Below are 21,375 nucleotides of genomic sequence, written 5' to 3'. Positions count from 1 at the left end.
AGAAGTGAGTTGGTGAGAAATGAACTGCTTCTGGGTATTGCAGAAATGTGGGGAATGGCACTGAAACATGTATGGTGTCATATGGGAAACGAATCGCCCATCCAGGTTCAATACAGGATGCTTGGGGCTGGTGCACTCAGATGACCCAGAGGGACAGTGCAGGGTCTGAGGTAGGAGGGGGGTTCAGGATGGGGAACACATGTGCACCCATGGCGGATTCATGTTGATGTGTGGCAGAACCAATACAATATTGTAAAGTAATTAGACTCCAATTAAAATAAATAAATTTAAAAAAACAGAAAAAAATAAAAAAAACATGATCCTAAAAAAAAAAAAAAACCTGAACATGTTGGTTTAACAGGTTTTTCTTTTTGTTATTTCATGATGAGATACATTCTTATTTTTTTACATTATTCTATATCAGTGTTTAGGACAGGTGAGAAAAAACAGAAATAGGCAAATATGTTAGTACTGAAATAAATTGTGGGTATAATGCTTTAAAGTTCGCAATAAATAAAAGTTATTTATGAAAGAAATCTGATAGATATTCCACGACAAAGTATTCATGGTTAGTGCCCTCTTGAGTACAGCAAAGAAAGAAGAAACTATGTAGAGTCTAAAATTTGAAGGACACATTAGAAGACATTCTATAAAGAATTATTACAACTAAGCATAACTTCATTTTATGCAACATTCAAAAAGATTTATTGTCTATTTTTACTTCAAAATAGCATTGGGGATTTGAAACCGCAAACTTTGCAATTATTTGAAGAATTCAGTATTTTGAAATATTTGAAAATTGCAATTATTTGAAAAAATGACCTAATTGCCACATATAAATTATTGTATTAATAATTTTGTAGACTACAAACCCATTCCTTAATTCTTACAAATGATAATTCTGTTGAGAAACACTAAATTTGGAGTAATGAATAACAACATAAAAAAAAAAAAAGAAAGAAAAATAAAACATGCTACTTAAAATATCTGGACATTCAAATCTTTAGATACTTATCAAATCCCTGCCATGACTGGGAGTTTGTCAGATAGTCTTAAGTTTATTATTTGTGTACATTTCTTTGTCAGTTTTAAATAACTATAATCTCATTATTGTTGCTGTTGTTCAGTCACTAAGTCACGTCCCACTCTCCCACTCCTTGCAACACCATGGACTGCAGCACACCAGTGCCCTCTGTCCTCCACTATCTCCTGGAATTTGCTCAAATTCATTTCCATTGAATTGGTGATGCTATGTAACCATCTCATCCTCTGATGTCCCCTTTTCCTTTTGCCCTCCGTTTGTCCCAGCATCACAATCCATGAGTCAGCTCTTCTTATCAGGTGGCCAAAGTATTGGAGCTTCAGCTTCAGCATCAGCCCTTCCAATGAACATTCAGTTTTGATTTCCTTTAGGATGATCACCTTGAAGTTTCCTTTAGTTTGATCACCTTGAAGACCAAGGGACTCTCAAGAGTCTTCTCCAGCACCACAGCCTTTTTTATGTCCAAACTCTCACATCTATCCAAGACTACTGGGCTAATCATAGTTTTAAATATATGGACTTTTGTCAGGGAAATGATTTCTCGTTTTGCTAACAAAATGTGAATGACTTGTTTTGGATATTAAAGTTCATTGATCAGGCAGTAATGTTTTAATCAAAAGGTCAATAAAAGAGCAGGCATGCCTTCAGGTCCAGAACAATGAAAGAGGAATGAAGTAAGCTCACTTGCATGGTAGGTGAGACCAGCAGTTCTCAATTCTGGCTACACATTATCAGTTCACTTCAGTTGTTCAGTCCTGTCTCACTCCTTGCAACTCCATGGACTTCAGCACACCAGGCTTCCCTCTGCATCATCAATCAGGTGCTTTAATAAATACTGGTCATCTCACCAGATGATGCATTTTAGCTACTAGAAGATGAGCCTTATGCACTTACTTATTTTAACTAATCTGATAATTCTAATATTTCTCCTTATTTGAGAACTCCTAGGTTAGTTAATCTTAATCTTCAGCATATTATGGGAATCATCCAGTGGATTTGTTAAAACATCCATTACTTGACCTCAGTCTGAGTCATTTCCTAGGCAGGTTGATAGGGAGTCTAGAGGTCCCCAAGGAGAGAAGCCTCTGGAATTCTCAAGGAGGAAGAAAGGACAAATTTTTTTCTTTCTCCACATTCCTTAGAATTACATAACAATAATGTATCCTGCCTAAGGACAGTCTTTGGATTAAACCTTCTGTTATTTAAAAATGTTAATTATGGGAGTAGACCTGGTCTTTACAAGGATGTATCTTGCCTGAGGACAGTGTTATCTTAAAATGTAAATTATGGGAGTAGGTCTGATGAGGTCTTTACAACCTCCAGATATTCTTTGGATGATATAACTTCATTGTTAACACTAGCAAGCGGCTACTCTTTCTGCCCCCTTCTGATACCTATGTCAGAAGCTTTCTCTATCTCCTTTATACTTTAATAAAATTTTATTACACAAAAACTCTGAGCAATCAAGCCTCATCTCTGGCCCCGGATTGAATTCTTCTCCTCCGCGGGCCAAGAGTCCCGGTGTCTTCACGTGATTCAACAACAACCTTTCATGTCCAAAGTTACCAATTCAGTAGATCTCAGATGAAGTCAAATGTTCTGCTTTTCTTACAAGTTTCTAGATAATGCTGATGCTATTTGTCCCAAAGACCATACTTTGAGAATCACTGCTATGTTACAACAATAATAACATCATCTTCAACAACAAAAGTGTGCTTAATTATTTTAAAGTTAGAGTTCAAACAAAAATAATTTATAAATTGAATCATTTTAAGCAATATGTTTAAGCAATCATATCCTAACAAAACAACCTAGACTTATATAATTAATAGTATTTTTAAAAGTAAAATATATCATGGTAATCTGAAAGTAAAAAAAGAATTATAATCTTATGAAAATAAAATATTTTTCTTAAGTACTGTCATTATTTTCAGCAATCATAATTTTATCCTTGAACATACTAGCTCAGTTTTTCATTAATCTACAAGAAATCAGTCAAACTTGAGTTTAAATTTATCCTATTAAACTTTCCTTAAAAACTTAATATTAAAATTGTAAAAACATTTTGTATGTTTATCTTATATTTTACACACAAATCAAGGCATTTAGGTGAATATAATTAAGTAATATAAAATATGCATATAAATTATTGGGTGTTATTTTCAGCTACATTCAAAAGTAGAAATGATGATGTCCTTAAATTTCTATGGTTTAGAAAAAAAATGAAAATGAATCTTGTTTTCACTAATAGTCATTCACTACAATATAAGTCACTAATTGATTTTGGAGTATGTTTTGTCACTCCTTTAATTATCATCGAATAAACATGATGACAGTGCAAAATACTGCATTGAAAATGAACAATTTGCTTCAAGAGATACAAATTAAGATCTATAAAAATCACCTGACTTTTAAATTGTATAGATGCAAGCTACATATATTTTCTCAAAGTCATTAGTTATAGAAAATAATTGGATATATTAATTTTTTTAGATCAGTTACATAATTATAATTGTATTGTAATGTTTGAAGTTAGTTATTTTTTCCCGACACATAACATTGTCATTTACTCTTTTAAACACTATAAAATGTGATAAATTTTTCTTTTGAAAGAAACCATGTATTATTTTAACAAGAAAATAGTGTTTATTCAAATAATGATTTGTAGCATAATTTTAGGTAAAATAATTACTTCTCTAGTAAAGTGCTTCCAGTTCATAAGAGTTTCACAACACAATGTCTCTGGGAGACCTAGCAGATTTATGTTAGACATGAGTTTAGAAAGAGAGAGAGAAAGAACTCTGATGCTAATGAGTAACATGGGGTGTGTTCTGGGGACTGTGTAAGCTACAGGCTGTAAATGGAAAGCTAAATATGCGAAGTGGCTAACTAGGGACTGCAAAGTAGTGACAAATAAGGTCATTATCCAACCTAATACTTACACAAATAGCAAGGTCAAGATGAGCTGTGACTACAGCCTACAAGGCAGACAATTCGCTACAGGACAGTCTACTTTACAGGTGAGTCTTCTCACTTACTAAAAGTTAGTTAATGAAGGAAGATCAAGTGGAACTTTACTGCATAAGATTTAGCTGTTCCTACCTTTCTTAATAGGTTTACGTAATATGTTTGTATAGACAAAACCCTCTGTAAAACTGGGTTCTAGGTTTTAAGTGAAGTAATGAAAATCAGTCAATCAATAGATGGGCTATTAAAATATTCAGATCAAGAAACTGAGTACTTTGAAAGGACCACTCTTCCTCAATCATTTTTTTTTTTTTGAAGCTAAATTTATATTGCCATTTATTTCGCACTCACTTTCTGAGTATATACCATAGTATCAGATACACAGTGGTTTACAATTTCTATTTTCTTAACTCACCGGAAAGAAAGAGAAACATCTAAAACATATATGTTGTCACATCCATCAACCTTAACACAAAGGCTTATTTGCACAGTTTCTCGACTATATAAGAACTCAGTTATTAACTAACCCAACCAATGGTTACTTGTCATTTCTTAAAAATTGATCACTTTTGGCATGCAATTATATTTATAGACTTGTAAAAAATAAAATTTCACCTAGTTTAACCATCTGTGATTCTTGAATACTGACTCCAGTACTTTGCTTACATTTATCTTCCTTAAACCTGAGTGTTTCCTTTGATGACTAATTCAATACTTTCCAAGGTGCCACATTTCATCTTTGAATATTCATTTTGAAAACTTACTCATATTTGGAATGAATAACTAGGTTCTCCTAATTTCATCTTTTGATTCCACCTCTCTAATTACCTTCCATGAGTGATTATAAAGAAGGTCAATTAGCACATTTTCTCTTGTCAACGTTCAGCTGTTTTAAGATTTCTGTAATATACCCTGGGGATCTTTTATTCCCCGCCCCCCCCCCCTCTTGAGACTCTTTTAGAGGCAGTGCTAATAATTTGGTGGAAAAAATAAGGTCAGCAATGGATTTTCAACTCTGCCCATGAACAATCTGTGAATATTCATTTGCAATTTCCTCACATCTCAAAGTAAAGTAAAACCAAAAAACCTTTCTAGTCTTGGACTCTGGGATATTTTCTTTTCTCTTTTGACAACAACATAATTTTGTCGCCCTTTTGCCATCCTTTGCAGTTTTTGAAAATTCTTTTGATGCATCAACTGTGTAATTATTCAAACCATATTATTTGGTGCAAAATTCAAATGCAGTTGACCCTTGAACATGGCAGTCAGTACAGTGGAAAATCTGTGAATAGCATATAGCCAGCCTTTCTATATCAGATTCTTCCATATTCTTGATTCTGCCATATCACTGGCACCATTACCTTGGGTTGAATCCAACTGCAGATTGTGTGATTGCTGGTGTAGTTCAGTTGCTAAGTCATGCCCAACCTTTTGTACCTAATGGATTACAGGACACTATATTTCCTTGTCCTTCACTATCTCCCATAGTTTGTACAAATTTGTGTCCATTGAGTGAGTGATGCCACCCATTAACCAACTCATCCTCTGCAATCCTCTCCTTCTTTTGCCTTCAATCTTTCCCAGCATAAGGGTCTTTTCCAAAGAGATGGTTATTTGCATCAGGAGGCCAAAGTTTTGGAGCTTCAGCTTCAGCATATTTAAGATTGATTTCCTTGATGATTGATTGGTTTAATATTCTTGCAGAACAAGAGACTCAAAAATCTTCTCCAGTATCACAATTCAAAGCCATCAATTCTGTACATGGCTACTGGAAAAGCCATAGTTTTGACTATATGGATTTTTGTCAGTAAAGTGATCTGTCTGCTTTTTAACGCATTATCTAGGTTTGTCATAGCTTTCTTTCCAAGGAGCAAACATCTTTTAATTTCATGGCTGCAGTCACCATATGTAGTGATTTTGGAACCCAAGAAAAGAAACTATGTCACCACTTACATGTTTTCCCCTTCTACCTGCATGGAGTGATGGGATCAGAAGCCGTGACCATAGTTTTTGGAAACTTGAGTTTTAATTCAGTTTTTCATTCTCCACTTTCACCCTCATCTAGAAGCTCTTTAGTTCCTCTTCACTTTCTGCCATTATAATAGTATCATCTACTTGTCTCACACTGTTAATATTTCTCTTGACAATCTAGATTCCAGCTTGTGATACATGCAGTCTGATATTTCACAAGATGTACTCTGAATGATCTTCCCTATTGGTGGAGACAGTAAAGCATCTGCATGCAATGCAGGAGATCCAGGTTTGATCCCTGGATCAGGATGATCCTCTGGAGAAGGGCATGGCAACCCACTCCAGTATTCTTGCCTGAAGAATCCGATGGACATAGGAGCGTGGCAGACCATTGTTAATGGGGTCGCAAAGAGTCTACACAACTGACTGACTAACAATTTCATTTTCACTGTACATTCAGTTCAGTTCAGTTCAGTCGCTCAGTCATGTCGAACTCTTTGCGACCCCATGAATCTCAGCACCCCAGGCCTCCCTGTCCATCACCAACTCCTGGAGTTCACTCAGACTCACGTCCATTGAGTCAGTGATGCCATTAAGCCATCTCATCCTCTGTCGTCCCCTTCTCCTCCTGCCCCCAATCCCTCTCAGCATCAGAGTCTTTTCCAATGAGCCAACTCTTCACATGAGGTGGCCAAAGTACTGGAGTTTCAGCTTTAGCATCATTCCTGCCAAAGAAATTCCAGGGCTGATATCCTTTAGAATGGACGGGTTGGACCTCCTTGCAGTCCAGGGGACTCTTAAGAGTCTTCTCCAACACCACAGTTCAAAAGCATCAATTCTTCAGCACTCAGCCTTCTTCACAGTCCAAATTACACATCCATACATGACCACAGGAAAAACCATAGCCTTGACTAGACGAACCTTTGTTGGCAAAGTAATGTCTCTGCTTTTGAATATGCTGTCTAGGTTGCTCATAACTTTCCTTCCAGGAGGAAGTGTCTTTTAATTTCATGGCTGCAGTCACCATCTGCAGTGATTTTGGAGCCCAGAAAAATAAAGTCTGACACTGTTTCCACTGTTTCCCCATCTATTTCCCATGAAGTGATGGGACCGGATGCCATGATCTTCGTTTTCTGAATGTTGAGCTTTAAGCCAACTTTTCACTCTCCACTTTCACTTTCATCAAGAGGCTTTTTAGTTCCTCTTCACTTTCTGCCATAAGGGTGGTGTCATCTGTATAGCTGAGGTTATTGATATTTCTCCCGGCAATCTTGATTCCAGCTTGTGTTTCTTCCAGTCCAGCGTTTCTCATGATGTACTCAGCATAAAAGTTAAATAAGCAGGGTGACAATATACAGCCTTGACGAACTCCTTTTCCTATTTGGAACCAGTCTGTTGTTCCATGTCCAGTTGTAACTGTTGCTTCCTGACCTGCATACAAATTTCTCAAGAGGCAGATCAGGTGGCCTGCTCTTCGCATCTCTTTCAGGATTTTCCACAGTTTATTGTGACAAACACAGTCAAAGGCTTTGCCATAGTCAATAAAGCAGAAATAGATGTTCTTCTGGAACTCTCTTGCTTTTTCCATTATCCAGCGAATGTTGGCAATTTGATCTCTGGTTCCTCTGCCTTTTCTAAAACCAGCTTGCACATCAGGAAGTTCACGGTTCACGTATTCCTGAAGCCTGGCTTGGAGAATTTTGAGCATTACTTTACTAGCATGTGCTGCTGTTGCTTCTGCTGCTAAGTCACTTCAGTCGTGTCCGACTCTGTGGGACCACATAGACAGCAGCCCACCAGGCTCCCCTGTCCCTGGGATTCTCCAGGCAAGAGCAATGGAGTGTTTTTCCATTTCCTTCTCCAATGCATGAAAGTGAAAAGTGAAAGTGAAGTCTCTCAGTCGTGTCCAACTCTTAGTGACCCCATGGACTGCAGCCCACCAGGCTCCTCCATCCAAGGGATTTTCCAGGCAAGAGTACTGGAGTGGGGTGCCATTGCCTTGTGAGATGAGTACAATTGTGTGGTAATTGAGGATTCTTTGGCATTGCCTTTCTTTGGGATTGGAATGAAAACTGACATTTTCCAGTCCTGTGGCCACTGTACATATATATGTTAAATAAACAGAGTCACAATATACATCCTTGACATATTCCTTTCCCAATTTTGAACCTGTTAGATGTTCCATGTAAGTTTCTACTTTTTCTTCTTGACACACTTACGGGCTTCTTAAGAGACAAGTAAGGTTGTCTGGTATTCCCATTCCCTTAAGAATTTTTCAGTTTGTTGTGATTTGTACAGTCATAGGCTTTAGCATAGTTGATAAAGGAGAAGCAGATGTTTGTCTAGAATCCCCTTGCTTTCTCCATGATGGAACAAATGTTAGCAATTTGATCTCTGGTTTCTTTGTTTTTTCTTTACCCAGCTTGGACATCTGGAATCTCTCAGTTCCCATATTGCTGAAGCCTAGCTTGAAGGATTTTGAGCATAATTTTACTAACATACGGGATTAGCACAATTGTAAGTTAATTTTAACACTTTTTGGCATTTTCCTTCTTTGGGATTGGAATGAAAAGTGACCTTTTCCATTCTTGTGGCCACTGCTGAGTCTTCCAAATTTGGTGACATATTGAGTTCAGCACTTTAATGGCATTTCTTAGGATTTTAAATAGCTCAGCTGGAATTCCATCACCGCCACTAGTTTTGTTCGTAGTAATGCTTCCTAAGGCACATTTGACTTCACACTCAAGGATGTCTGTAGGTGAGTGACCACAACATCGTGGTTTCCCCATCATTAAGACCTTTTCTGTACAGTTCTTTTCTGTATTATTACCACCTCTTATTAATCTCTTCTGTTTCTGTTATTTCTTAACCATCTCTGTCCATTATCGTGCCCATCCTTGGATCAAATGTTCCCTTGATATTTCTAATTTTCTTGAAGAGATTTCCGGACTTTCCCATGGTATTTTTTTCTTCCATTTTTTGGCACTGTCCATTTAAGGTCTTCTTATCTCTCCTTGTTATTCTCAAGAATGCTGAATTCACATGGATAAGTCTTTCCTTTTCTTCCTTGCCTTTCATGTCTATTCTTTCCTCAGCTCTTTCTGAGTCTTCTCAGACAACCACTTTGTCTTCTAGCATTTCTTTTTCCTTGAGGTGGTTTTATTCTCTGCCTCCTGTACAATGTTATGAACCTCTGTCTGTCGTTCTTCAGGCACTCTTTCTACCAGATCTAATATCTTGAATCTATTTGTAACCTGTTTAATCATAAGGAATTTGATTGAGGTCGTACTTGAATGCCCTGGTGGTTTTGCCTACTTTCTTCAATTTAAACATGAATTTTGCTGATGACTTGAGCCAAAGTTAGCTCCAGGTATTGTTTTCTGCTGACTATATAAACTATAAATCTTTTAGAATTTTGGCTCCAAATAATATAACTAATCTGACTTTGGTATTGATTGCCTTGTGATATGCAAGTCTAGAGTCATCTCTTTTGTTGTTGGAAGAGAGTATTTGTTATGGCCAGTGTGTTCTCTTGGCAAAACTCTTGTTACCATTTTCCCTGCTATGTCTGAGGGCAAACTTACCTGCTACTCTAGGTCTCTCTTGATTTCCTACTTTTGCATTCCAATTCCTCATCATGAAAAGGAAAATATATATATATATATATATATATATATATATTTGGGTGTTAGTTCTAGATGGTCTTTTAAGTTTTCCTAGAACTGGTCAACTTCAGCTTCCTCAGCGTTAGTGGTTGGGACATAGACTTTGAGTTACTGTGATATTGAATGGTTTGCTTTAAAAAAAAAAAAAAATTGAGATTATTCTGTTGTTTTTGAGATTGCTCCCAGGTACTGCATTTCAGACTCTTATGAGGGCTATTTCATTTCTTTTAAGGGATTTTTGCCCATGCTACTATGTAAAATGGTCATCTAAATTAAATTTGCCTGTTCTCTTCCATTTTAATTCACTGATTCTTAAGATGTCAATGTTCATTCTTCCCATCTTCTGTTTGACCACGTCCAATTTACCTCATTTCAATGGATTTAACATTCTAAGTTCCTATGCAATGTTGATCTTACAGCACTGTCAGATCAGATCAGTCACTCAGTCGTGTCCGACTCCTTGCGACCCCATGAATCGCAGCATGCCAGGCCTCCCTGTCCAGCACCAACTCCTGGAGTTCACTCAGAGTCACGTCCATCGAGTCAGTGATGTCATCCAGCCATCTCATCCTCTGTCGTCCCCTTCTCCTCTTTCCCCCAATCCCTCCCAGCATCAGAGTCTTTTCCAATGAGCCAACCCTTTGCAGGAGGTGGCAAAAGTACTGGAGTTTCGGCTTTAGCATCATTTCTTCCAAAGAAATCCCAGGGCTGATCTCCTTCAGAATGGACTGGTTGGATCTCCTTGCAGTCCAGGGGACTCTCAAGAGTCTTCTCCAACACCACAGTTCAAAAGCATCAATTCTTCAGCACTCAGCCTTCTTCACAGTCCAACTCTCACATCTATATATGACACAGGAAAAACTATAGCCTTGACTAGACGAAACTTTGTTGGCAAAGTAATGTCTCTGCTTTTGAATATGCTATCTAGGTTGGTCATAACTTTCCTTCCAAGGAGTAAGCGTCTGTTTATTTCACGGCTGCAGTCACCATCTGCAGTGATTTTGGAGCCCAGAAAAATAAAGTCTGACAGTGTTTCCACTGTTTCCCCATCTATTTCCCATGAAATGATGGGACCAGATGCCATGATCTTCATTTTCTGAATGTTGAGCTTTAAGCCAACTTTTTCACTCTCCACTTTCACTCTCATCAAGAGGCTTTTGAGTTCCTCTTCACTTTCTGCCATAAGGGTGGTGTCATCTGCATATCTGAGGTTATTGATATTTCTCCTGGCAATCTTGATTCCAGCTTGTGTTTCTTCCAGTCCAGCATTTCTCATGATGTACCCTGCATATAAGTTAAATACACAGGGTGACAATATTCAGCCTTGACATACTCTTTTCCCTATTTGGAACCAGTTTGTTGTTCCATGTCCAGTTCTAACTGTTGCTTCCTGACCTGCATACAAATTTCTCAAGAGGCAGATCAGGTGGTTTGCTATTCCCATCTCTTTCAGAATTTTCCACAGTTTATTGTGATCCACACAGTCAAAGGCTTTGGCATAGTCAACAAAGCAGAAATAGATGTTTTTCTGGAACTCTCTTCCTTTTTCCATGATCCAGTGGATGTTGGCAATTTGATCTCTGGTTCCTCTGCCTTTTCTAAAACCAGCTTGAACATCAGGAAGTTCACGGTTCACATATTGCTGAAACCTGGCTTGGAGAATTTTAAGCATTACTTTACTAGCATGTGAGATGAGTGCAATTGTGCGGTAGTTTGAGCATTCTTTGGCATTGCCTTTCTTACAGCATGGTACCTTACTTATTCACCATATATATCCACAACTATGTGTCATTTCCTCTTTGGCTCAGCCTCATACTTTCTGGTGGAGAAGGCAATGGCACCCCACTCCAGTACTCTTGCCTGGAAAATCCCATGGACAGAGGAACCTAGTGGGCTGCAGTCTATGGGGTCGCTAAGAGTCAGACACGACTGAGCAATTTCACTTTCATTTTTCCTTTTATACTCTGGAGAAGGAAATGGCAACCCACTCCAAAGTTCTTGCCTGGAGAATCCCAGGGATATGGGAGCCTGGTGGGCTGCTGTCTATGGGGTCGCACAGAGTTGGACACGACTGAAGCGACTTAGCAGCAGCAGCAGCTGCAGCATAATTTCTGGACCTATTCGTAATTGCCCTCTGTTTTTCCCCAGTAGCATATTGAACACTTTCTGACCCGAGGGGCTCATCTTCCAATGTCATATCCTTTTGCCTTTTCCTACTGTTCATGGATTTCTTGCAGCAAGAATACTGGAGTGATATGGCAATTCGTCCTCCAGTGGACCATGTTTATCAATTCTCCTCTATGACCCATTTGTCTTGGATGTACCTGCATGGCACTGCTCATAGCTTCATTGAGTTGTTTAAGCCCCTTCACTAAAACAATGTTGTGATCCATGAAGGTAGTATGCGCTACTTAAAAAGAAAAAAAAAAAAAAATCACATGTACAGGAATCCTCATAGTTTAAACTATGTTGTTCAAAGGTCAACTTTATAGCAATATGCAGCACTGAATCTACAATTTTATTCTTTAATCTTTGAAAGTGTTATTTTAAACCTGCATTTGTCTTAACACACCCTATGCATAACTACATTTTTTTGTTGTTCATTAGAATAAGCTGTAATTTGGAGTTTTTTTTTAGCTTTCCAGACTTAATAAAATACTGTCATTATTCTTAAATTCATTTATAAAACAAGAAAGCAAAGAGGATATGAAACTGACCCATAACTGACTTTATAAAATCTGAAATCCTGTGACATGAAATTCTAATTTTTTTAATCAATTATTTATTTTTTGTTTCACTGGGTCTTTGTTGCTGTGTGTGGGCTTTCTCTAGTCATGGTAAATGGGGGGCTACTCTCTGCTTGTGGTGCACAGGCTTTTCATTGTTGTGGGTTCTCTTGTTGCAGAACACAGGCCTTAAGTGGATGAGTTTCAGTAGTTGCAGGACTACTACTGAAGTAGTAGTAGAAACTGCAGACTGTTTCCTCAGTGCATGTGGAATTTTCCCAGAGCAGGATTGAACCCATGTCCTCTGCATTGGTATGAGGTTTCTTAACCACTGTACCTCTGGGGAAGTTGGTGGCTCAGATGCTAAAGAATCTGCCTTCAATGCAGGAGACTTGTGTTGAATCCCTGGGTCAGGTAAATCCCCTGGAGAAGGGAATAACAACCCACTCCAGCATTCTTGCCTGGAGAATTCCATGGACAGGAGCCTTGAAGGTCCAGTCCATAGGGTCACAAAGAGCCAGACTTGACTGAGTGATTAACATTTCAGAACTCTGATATACCATTATTTGGGTCATATCTGGCTATATTAAATTGTTTCTCCATAAGATGATAAAGTTGCTTTTCCTTAGATGCCCTCCATATCAGATTCACTCTAAACAATTCCTTAATATTAATAAATTTAATAATTGCAATTAACTCTGAAGTATCTTCTCTACATACTGAAAGAGAACAAGTCATATTAAAAATTATTACATTTTTATATGATATTATACATGTTTCAATGCCATTCTCTATGTAACTGAGAATTCCAGTAGATTGCCATGTATTTTGATAACTACATCACCTTCCCTTGCCTGTCTCTAACCTTTGTCATGGGGCTTGAAACAATTTATATCACTTTTGTTCTTAAAATCTGTATCTTCTCTGTTTTTTTTTTTTGTATCTTATCTTGATAAAACAGTTCATTGAAAATTATCTAAATATCTGATTAATAGTACTTTAGAGATATTTTCACCTGTAAAATTATGTCATCCTCTATAGTAAAGACTCATTTTATTTGAATAGGTATCTATTCATTCAATTCATTTAATAGGTCTATTATATTCCATGTTCATGCTTACACATTTTATTACTCATGGTGTAGCAATTTCCTACTAGTTATGTCAGTTGAATCTACTATATTCAACAGAAGTTCTTTAATTGTCTATACCTGATATCTTCATCTTTTAAACCATAACAATACCTTTATCTTTTCCCTGGTGGTTCACTGGTGAGCAATCTATCTGCCAATGCAGGAGATGTGGATTTAATCCCTGGGTTGGGAAGATTTCCTGGAGAAGAAAATGGCAACCGACTCCAGTATTTTTGCCTGGGAAATTCCATGGGCATAGGGGTCTAGTGGACGACAATCCAAGGAGTCTCAAAAGAGTGGGACATGACTTAGTGACTAAATAACAATCATTATCTCTACCTGTTGGGTGCTTTATATTCTCTGTTGGCAAGTTTATATTCTTTAACATGCTACCTCTTTCCTTTTAAATTTTTTTCCTCTCTATTTGAAACATCTACACATATTTTCTAGACATTATATAATACGGTTTCTAGCTATCTACCTATGCACAGAATAATTCTCAACATATGATCTTGGTAACTATTCCTATTTTATATAGAAATGTAAACACATCTTTTCAGAAAATTATGCTTGATTATATATAGACATATATGTTTTTGATCAGTTCAAGGTATTTGTTGTATATTCATAATTTACTGAGACCTGCATCACATCATAATTCATAATTATATATTATTAAAAGGTGTTTGAATTTGTTGAATGCATCTACTTACTGGTCCTTTATTTGAACGAAATAATTTTGATTTCCTACTAGATCTATCCAACTTTAAATTTAAACTAACCTTGTAATTAATATAACTGATGGTGTTTAATAAATGTGGCTTCTGCTATTATTTAAACATATAAATAAACTGATATCTTGTTTAACCTTCATTATTTTTGATACATATTTTAATTTTAGTTACTTTATGTTTGTGAGAGTTTGCCTTTAGCTCTTCCTCCACTTAGAAATTCACAAAGAAAAACTGGACAGAGGAAGTGGAAATAATGTTCCACTATTATTCAGTTTAAGAGGTGAAATCGATTTTGATCAAAGCCTAAGCAAAACTTTTTTTGTACTGTAAACATCATTTAGTCCAATTACTACATAATATAAAGCTGTTCTGAATAGTAAAAATACATATGGCTTCTTGTGATGTATGTTTATTTCATAAGTGAGTAAAATTTGCTTTTAACTTTCATTAATGGTATTCTGGCCAAAAAGGTAAGCCCACTCACTGCTGGTTCCCAGTGTCATTTAACCTGTTGCCAGCTGGAAAACATTCTGGCAGTGAAAGCTTACTAGGAGAGATGAGAGTTTAGTTTTAGCTTGACTAGTTCAAAGCTGACTCAAATAATTGTTAAATCTTCATGTATAAGTCATCATTTCTCATAATAGGGAAACAGAACCTCTGCCAGCTTCATCTTGCAGAAATTCTTTCCAAAACCCTGAGGCTATAGCAGTGACATCTCTAAAGTTATAAATATCTGTATGATAACCCTTTTACTCAAAGAAAATGCATTTACTGGCTTCATTATATCCCTTTTATTTCTCTGAAGTGAAAGTGTTAGTCACTCAGCTGTCTCCCACTCTTTGCAACCCCACAGACTGTAACCCTCCATGTTCCTCTGTCCTTGGGATTTCCCAGGCACAAATACTAGAATGGATAGACATTCCTTTCTCCAGGGGATTTTTCCAACTCAGGGATTGAACCCAGGTCTCCTGCATTGCATGCAAATTCTTTACCATCTGAGCCACCAGGGAAGCCATTTATTCTGCTAAACAGAAGCAATCCTATCCAGTTATGTATTGCTTATTAGTGCATTGGAAAAGGAAAACATTCTTACATTGTTCCTCTTTTTATAATCTGTTTTCATCTCATTTTATTTGTATTTTACAAAGAATGATGCCTCACAGAACCAATGTGTAGAACATTTTAAGATGTGACAGCATTAGCTGAGATTGGTGAGAATCCTATGTAAAAGTAGGCATTAAAAACAAAACCTACACATATGCTTGTGTTAACATCACATTGAAACAATATGATGTATTATAGGAAATTTTTATTTAAAAATGTGACTTATTTGATTTAACAGTTATTTTTCTTTAATCACTAAAAATGAATTTATTTATAAATTAAGAAGCATTTTGCAAAGTTCTTGCTAAAATACAACCAATAGACCTTAGGTTTTCAATAGATTTAAAATATTGAGAAAGTAGTGACCTTGTCTGTCTTTTTCATGTGTTTATCCTCAGCATCTGGCATTGTACTAGCTGAATAAATTTTAGCCTGACTGAAGTAAACAGTGAGTACTAAATAAATATTTGATGAATCAATGAATGAACTGATGAATGAATAACTGCTGGGTTTTATGTATGCTGAATATTAAATATATGAATTGGATTAAATAAAATGATCACAACTTGTGCAGAATAGCTCCTTGAACAAAGTAACATAACATAGGAATTTGTAATTAATTGCTTTATACATATATCTTTATCAAATAAATACTGTCTTCAAAGAAACAATTCTCAAATGTTAAAATACACTAACTCTAAAATGAGTTAAACTACTAGACAAATAAAAATATGAAGCATTTGGATATACCTCCATTTTCTGTTTTTATAACACAGTCAAATTCCAAAACTCTTCTGGAAACCTCAGTTTCACTAAGCTTATTGATTGTGTTTAGTTTAGCCATGTTTTGGTTCTTCAAAGAAGTTTTTCTTATATACTTGGAAATACTTTATTTTATCAGCTGATGTCCCAGGTATCTGAGACAGACTGAGCACTGTAGCTTTTTTTTTTTTGGCTGCTTAGGGTCATAGTTGCAGCATGTGGATCTAGTTCCCTGACCAGGACTGAATCTGGGCCTTCTGCATTGGGAGTGTTGAGTCCTAGCCACTGGAAGTCCTAGCACTATAGTTAAAAAAAAAAAAAAATGCTATGGGACTCCAGCCTCATAAGTTGGAAATATGAAATTTATAGCAAAGGAAGCATTCAAAGAAAAATCAGATGATTTGTATTCTAAATTTATATTCCAAAATCATTAACCTTGTGAACTTGGATAAAACATTTACCTTCTTATGGAAGTGTTTTCTCATCTATTTAAATGAAGATATAATATTATTTTGCATTTTATAAAATTGTCATGAAAATCATTTATTCATTTAGCACTTATTTTTGAGCAGACGACATGCCTTTGTTATGAATTTGCTTAATAGTAACAAAAATTATATTACTACTGATGATAGTATTTGAATGCACAAAATACTTTGTGTGCTGTATATTTTAATCATCCTATCAGGTAGAAATATGTGTATCAGTGTCCACATTTTTTATATTCAATAGCCAATACTCAATAGCTTAAGAAAATGTCAGAAGTCAACAGCATATAGCTGTCAAACCCTAGATTTGAACTCGGATGTCTGTGAGGCTTTTAATCATTAAAACACAAACCCCTCAAGAAGCTTAGACTTTAGTGTGGAGGTATAATTAAGTACACTAAGGTAAATCATAACATGATTGGAAATGTGTTGCCAGAGCAAGAAATGCTGCAGGAACACCAAAGGCAGATGAGTCTTTCTCTCTAGGGAAGAATTGCAAGGCTTCACTGAAGAGTATATATGAGGTGATACTGAAGAGGTGAATTTTCACACAGAAAAAGGGAGTAAAAAGTCAGTGGTAGGAAGAAAAGGGGAGACTGAAGTGGAAAGCCTATTCCTCAGCAGAGGGAATACCCATACACACCCAAATAGTGAAGTGCAAAAATGATTTGACAAGGCTGAGGTATGATGAAAGAGTGGGGGCTTCAAAGGTAGGAAGAAGTAAATTGTGAGATTCTCTGTTGACACAGTTAATAGTGTTAAATCTACCAATAAGTCATTGGATGACCAAAATATATTTGCACAAAAGAATGGCTAGCTTTCATTCTTGGAAGAGAATAGATTAACAAGAGATAGGACAGGAATGCCAACAGCTGAAGGGGAGATGTAAAAGTTAGGACTAGGAAGAAATAGTGTGATTGGAGGAGTGAGTTAAATGTTGGAAGCATCTTAAAATAATGTCAACCAAATATTGTGACCAGTGTTGGAGAAGAGGGAGACAAATTAGTTTCAAGCTTTCAACCATGATGTATTTGACTGAATTACATTCCTATTTGGGTTTCTTAAGCTTCAATTCAGTTCAGTTCAGTCACTCAGTCATGTCTGACTCTTTGCGACCCCACGAATTGTAGCACACCAGGCCTCCCTGTCCATCACCAACTCCCGGAGTTCACTCAGACTCACGTCCATCGAGTCAGTGATGCCATCCAGCCATCTCATCCTCTATTGTCCCCTTCTCCTCCTTCCCCCAATCCCTCCCAGTATCAGAGTCTTTTCCAATAAGTCAACTCTTCGCATGATGTGGCCAAAGTACTGGAGCTTCAGCTTTAGTATCATTCCTTCCAAAGAAATCCCAGGGCTGATCTCCTTCAGAATAGACTGGTTGGATCTCCTTGCAGTCCAAGGGACTCTCAAGAGTCTTCTCCAACACCACAGTTCAAAAGCATCAATTCTTCTTGTTTAGATACTTATTAAAAAGATGGATATATTCCATAGACAATTAAATTTTTTAATGCTTGTGACTTGAAGTCATAAGTATGAACTAGTGTATATAACACATGAACTTTCTAGAAGCAACCAAAGCTTTCCTTAGGAATAGGTGTGTTACAGAGAGTCGATGAAGCAGACTGATCTGCTCTGAGGAAGGATCATCAGAGGAGGGAAGAGGAGAGTTGAAGTGTGGGTGGTAAAATGAAGGCTAACTCACAGAATGTGAAAATGCATAACACACACTGTTCCATATACTGAAGGTAGTATCCACATGTCAGGTCTGTTTATTTCTCTTCCTTGGTTCTTGTCTCATCACAAGTGATGAAAATTTGAAACAATGATATAGAACAACAGACAGGTTACAGCTCAGTTCAGCTCAAGCAGACAGATCATTTATTAGTCAGACACTCCCAAAGGAGTCCCCTTCATCCTTCCTGTGGATTCTTCTTGGCTTCCCCCTTTTGGACTCCCAGTCTCCTCCTTTTGGTTACGCCTGGTGCAAAGCAAGGCATGTACCTACCACCAACCAATGAAAGGGAATGCAAATGGGCATACACTCAAGACCAACTGACAATTATGTTATATAACAGCAGGCTGTGTAGTTTATGGCTTTCCATATGTCTTCCCATAATTCAGTATGTTATAATTAGATGTAGAATATTCATGAGCTCCTAAAGGGCCCCTAACTGCTCAAGATTACTTGGAGAAGCCCCTGTGGTTATTTTGTATTCACTCTGTGCCTAGGGCATATGTTCAGGATTGAAAAGTCTCTGTAGTTATCTTGTTGCATCTGTGAGCTTTGCTGTGTGTGTCTGGAGTGGAGTTTAGAGATAAGCTCGCATCCCTTTCAGTCTGGCCTCACCTCATTGCTCAAGTCTAACTTCTGACCTAACATTCATAATAAAGAAACATTTGGTTATTAGATAACAAAGGACTGAATGATAAACTTGATAATGAAGGGCAGATTGATATAGTTGGTGTAAGGGGTTGGACTGAGTCTCCACAAGATAAGCCCCAGAACCTCAGAACATAAGTTTATTTTGAGATGGATCTTTTCTGAGGTGGTCAAGTTAGAAATAGATAGTCAGAATGAGCCCTAAGCTAGTATTACTTATGTCCCTGTAAGAAAAAGGAATTTGGACACAGAGATAGAATAGAGGAAATGTGGAAGAGGTACAAAGACAGTCAACTGACAATCAATGTCCTTCCCTGAAGCACATCCTTCCTCTCACAGCATAGCAAGAAATGAACCTTGCCTACCCCTCAGTGTTGCTTCTATCCTCCATAACTGTTAGACAACTTAATTTCATTATTAAATCCATGCAGTTTGTGGTACTTTCCTATGGTCTCAGCATAGGAAATTAATATACTTAGTCTCAAAAGATCTCAAGGTAAACCTAAATTAATGTTGAGGTCTTTGTACTTTGAAACAATTGAATTAACCTCTTACATTTATATAATTAGTAATAAATTTCACAAAGATATTTAAATAATATGAACATATTTTCACTTTCATGTTATATGAATATTTTATTGGTTAAAATAAAACAGGCTACTGTAATAATATTTGAGTAATACAAGTAACATACACTGAGCTCAATATTTATATAGATGTCTAATTATTATTTGTAATAATATAATAAGTTAAATATTACTGTTTATTTGATCTACAAGTGAGAAAATGGATATGTAGAGACTTTGAATAGTTTGCCTATTCTTACATTGTTAGAATGTGTCATATTTAGCTCAGATCAACACAATTCTAGAACTTAGATTTAAGAATCAGTGTTCTTATACATTTCACTGTCAATTAAAAGTTATACACACATTATCCAAGCATTTCACATATCTAGAAGTATATTATAATGATAAGGCACTAAATTTAATGTTCTGCCTGTATAATTAGTGGTCAATTCAATGAGAAAGATCATCAGATTCGTGCTTAGGAAAATATACAGATGGAAGATGACTATATGACACCGTAACAGTTAAGAAACCATGTTGACATATTTCAGAAGTTTAATTGCTTAATATTTAACTAAAGAATTTATAAAATTGTGAAAATAATCCTTAGTGCTTCAAGAAACTATGAAATTGTGACCATATTTGCTATATGCAGTTCAACTGCCCTCAAGTTATTTTTAGACCATAACAAAATATATTATATTTAAATGATCTAATCCTTTATTATTAAGCAGTTATACTTGATTCATAATACAGACTTGAGGATTAAAAAATGAATTTTTAACAATCCAGATTATGACAAATTATATTTTAAAAATTAATATTTATCTTTTAAAATTTAAATTTATTTATTTTAATTAGAGGCTAATTACTTTACAATATTTTATTGGTTTTGCCATACATCAACATGAATCCACCATGGGTGTACACGTGTTCCCAATCCTGAACCCCTCTCCCACCTCCCTCCCCATACCATCCCTCTGGGTCATCCCAGTGCACCAGCCTCAAGCATCCTGTATCCTGCATTGAACCCGGACTGGTGATTCGTGTCTTATATGATATTACACATGTTTCAATACCATTCTCCCAAATCATCCCCCACTTCCCTCTCCCACAGAGTCCAAAAGACTGTTCTATACATCTGTGTCTCTTTTGCTGTCTCGCATACACGGTTATCATTACTATCTTTCTAAATTCCATAGATATGTGTTTACTGTATTGGTGTGTTTATTTATCTTTTACATTCTAAAAACATGTCCAATCACATACAGTTTATTTTTTAAGAATAAGAAATAAGCACAGCATATTGTATATGCAGTCACAACTTGAGTTAATAATACAGAGACAAAAGAACGCTATTAAATACTTACTCTATACTAGGCCCTTTTTTATATTTGATATCTATAGAACATTTAAATCATATCTAATTTACAAGGATTAATATTAGTATCTTAAGTTCACAAATCAGAAAACAGCAGCAGAGATAAGGTAATTGCCAAGGTTTGATTTTAAGTAGAAGAAAAGATCTTGGGGCCAAAAGATTCATGTTCTGAATTCATACACTAATTTGGAGTTATGATGTTCTGTCATAGACCCCCATGCTCAAATGACTTATCTTTTTATTTCTTGTTCATTTCCATTCATTTAGTATGTTTTTATATAATATTTCTTACCTGAAAGGTTTTTTTGCTTTCCACAATGAAGAATATAAAATCTAAGTAATACATTTCTGATCCTCAAACACCTCATTGTATCTGTGGTGGGCTAAAATATGAGTATGGAATGTTGTAACATATAGAAAAATATATTCAGAAGACCAAAGATGAAAACCT

The sequence above is a fragment of the Bos indicus x Bos taurus genome, chromosome 9 (genome assembly GCF_003369695.1).
Source record: "Bos indicus x Bos taurus breed Angus x Brahman F1 hybrid chromosome 9, Bos_hybrid_MaternalHap_v2.0, whole genome shotgun sequence".
In the NCBI taxonomy this organism is placed as follows: Eukaryota; Metazoa; Chordata; class Mammalia; order Artiodactyla; family Bovidae; genus Bos; species Bos indicus x Bos taurus.
This window is presented reverse-complemented; position numbering follows the sequence as displayed.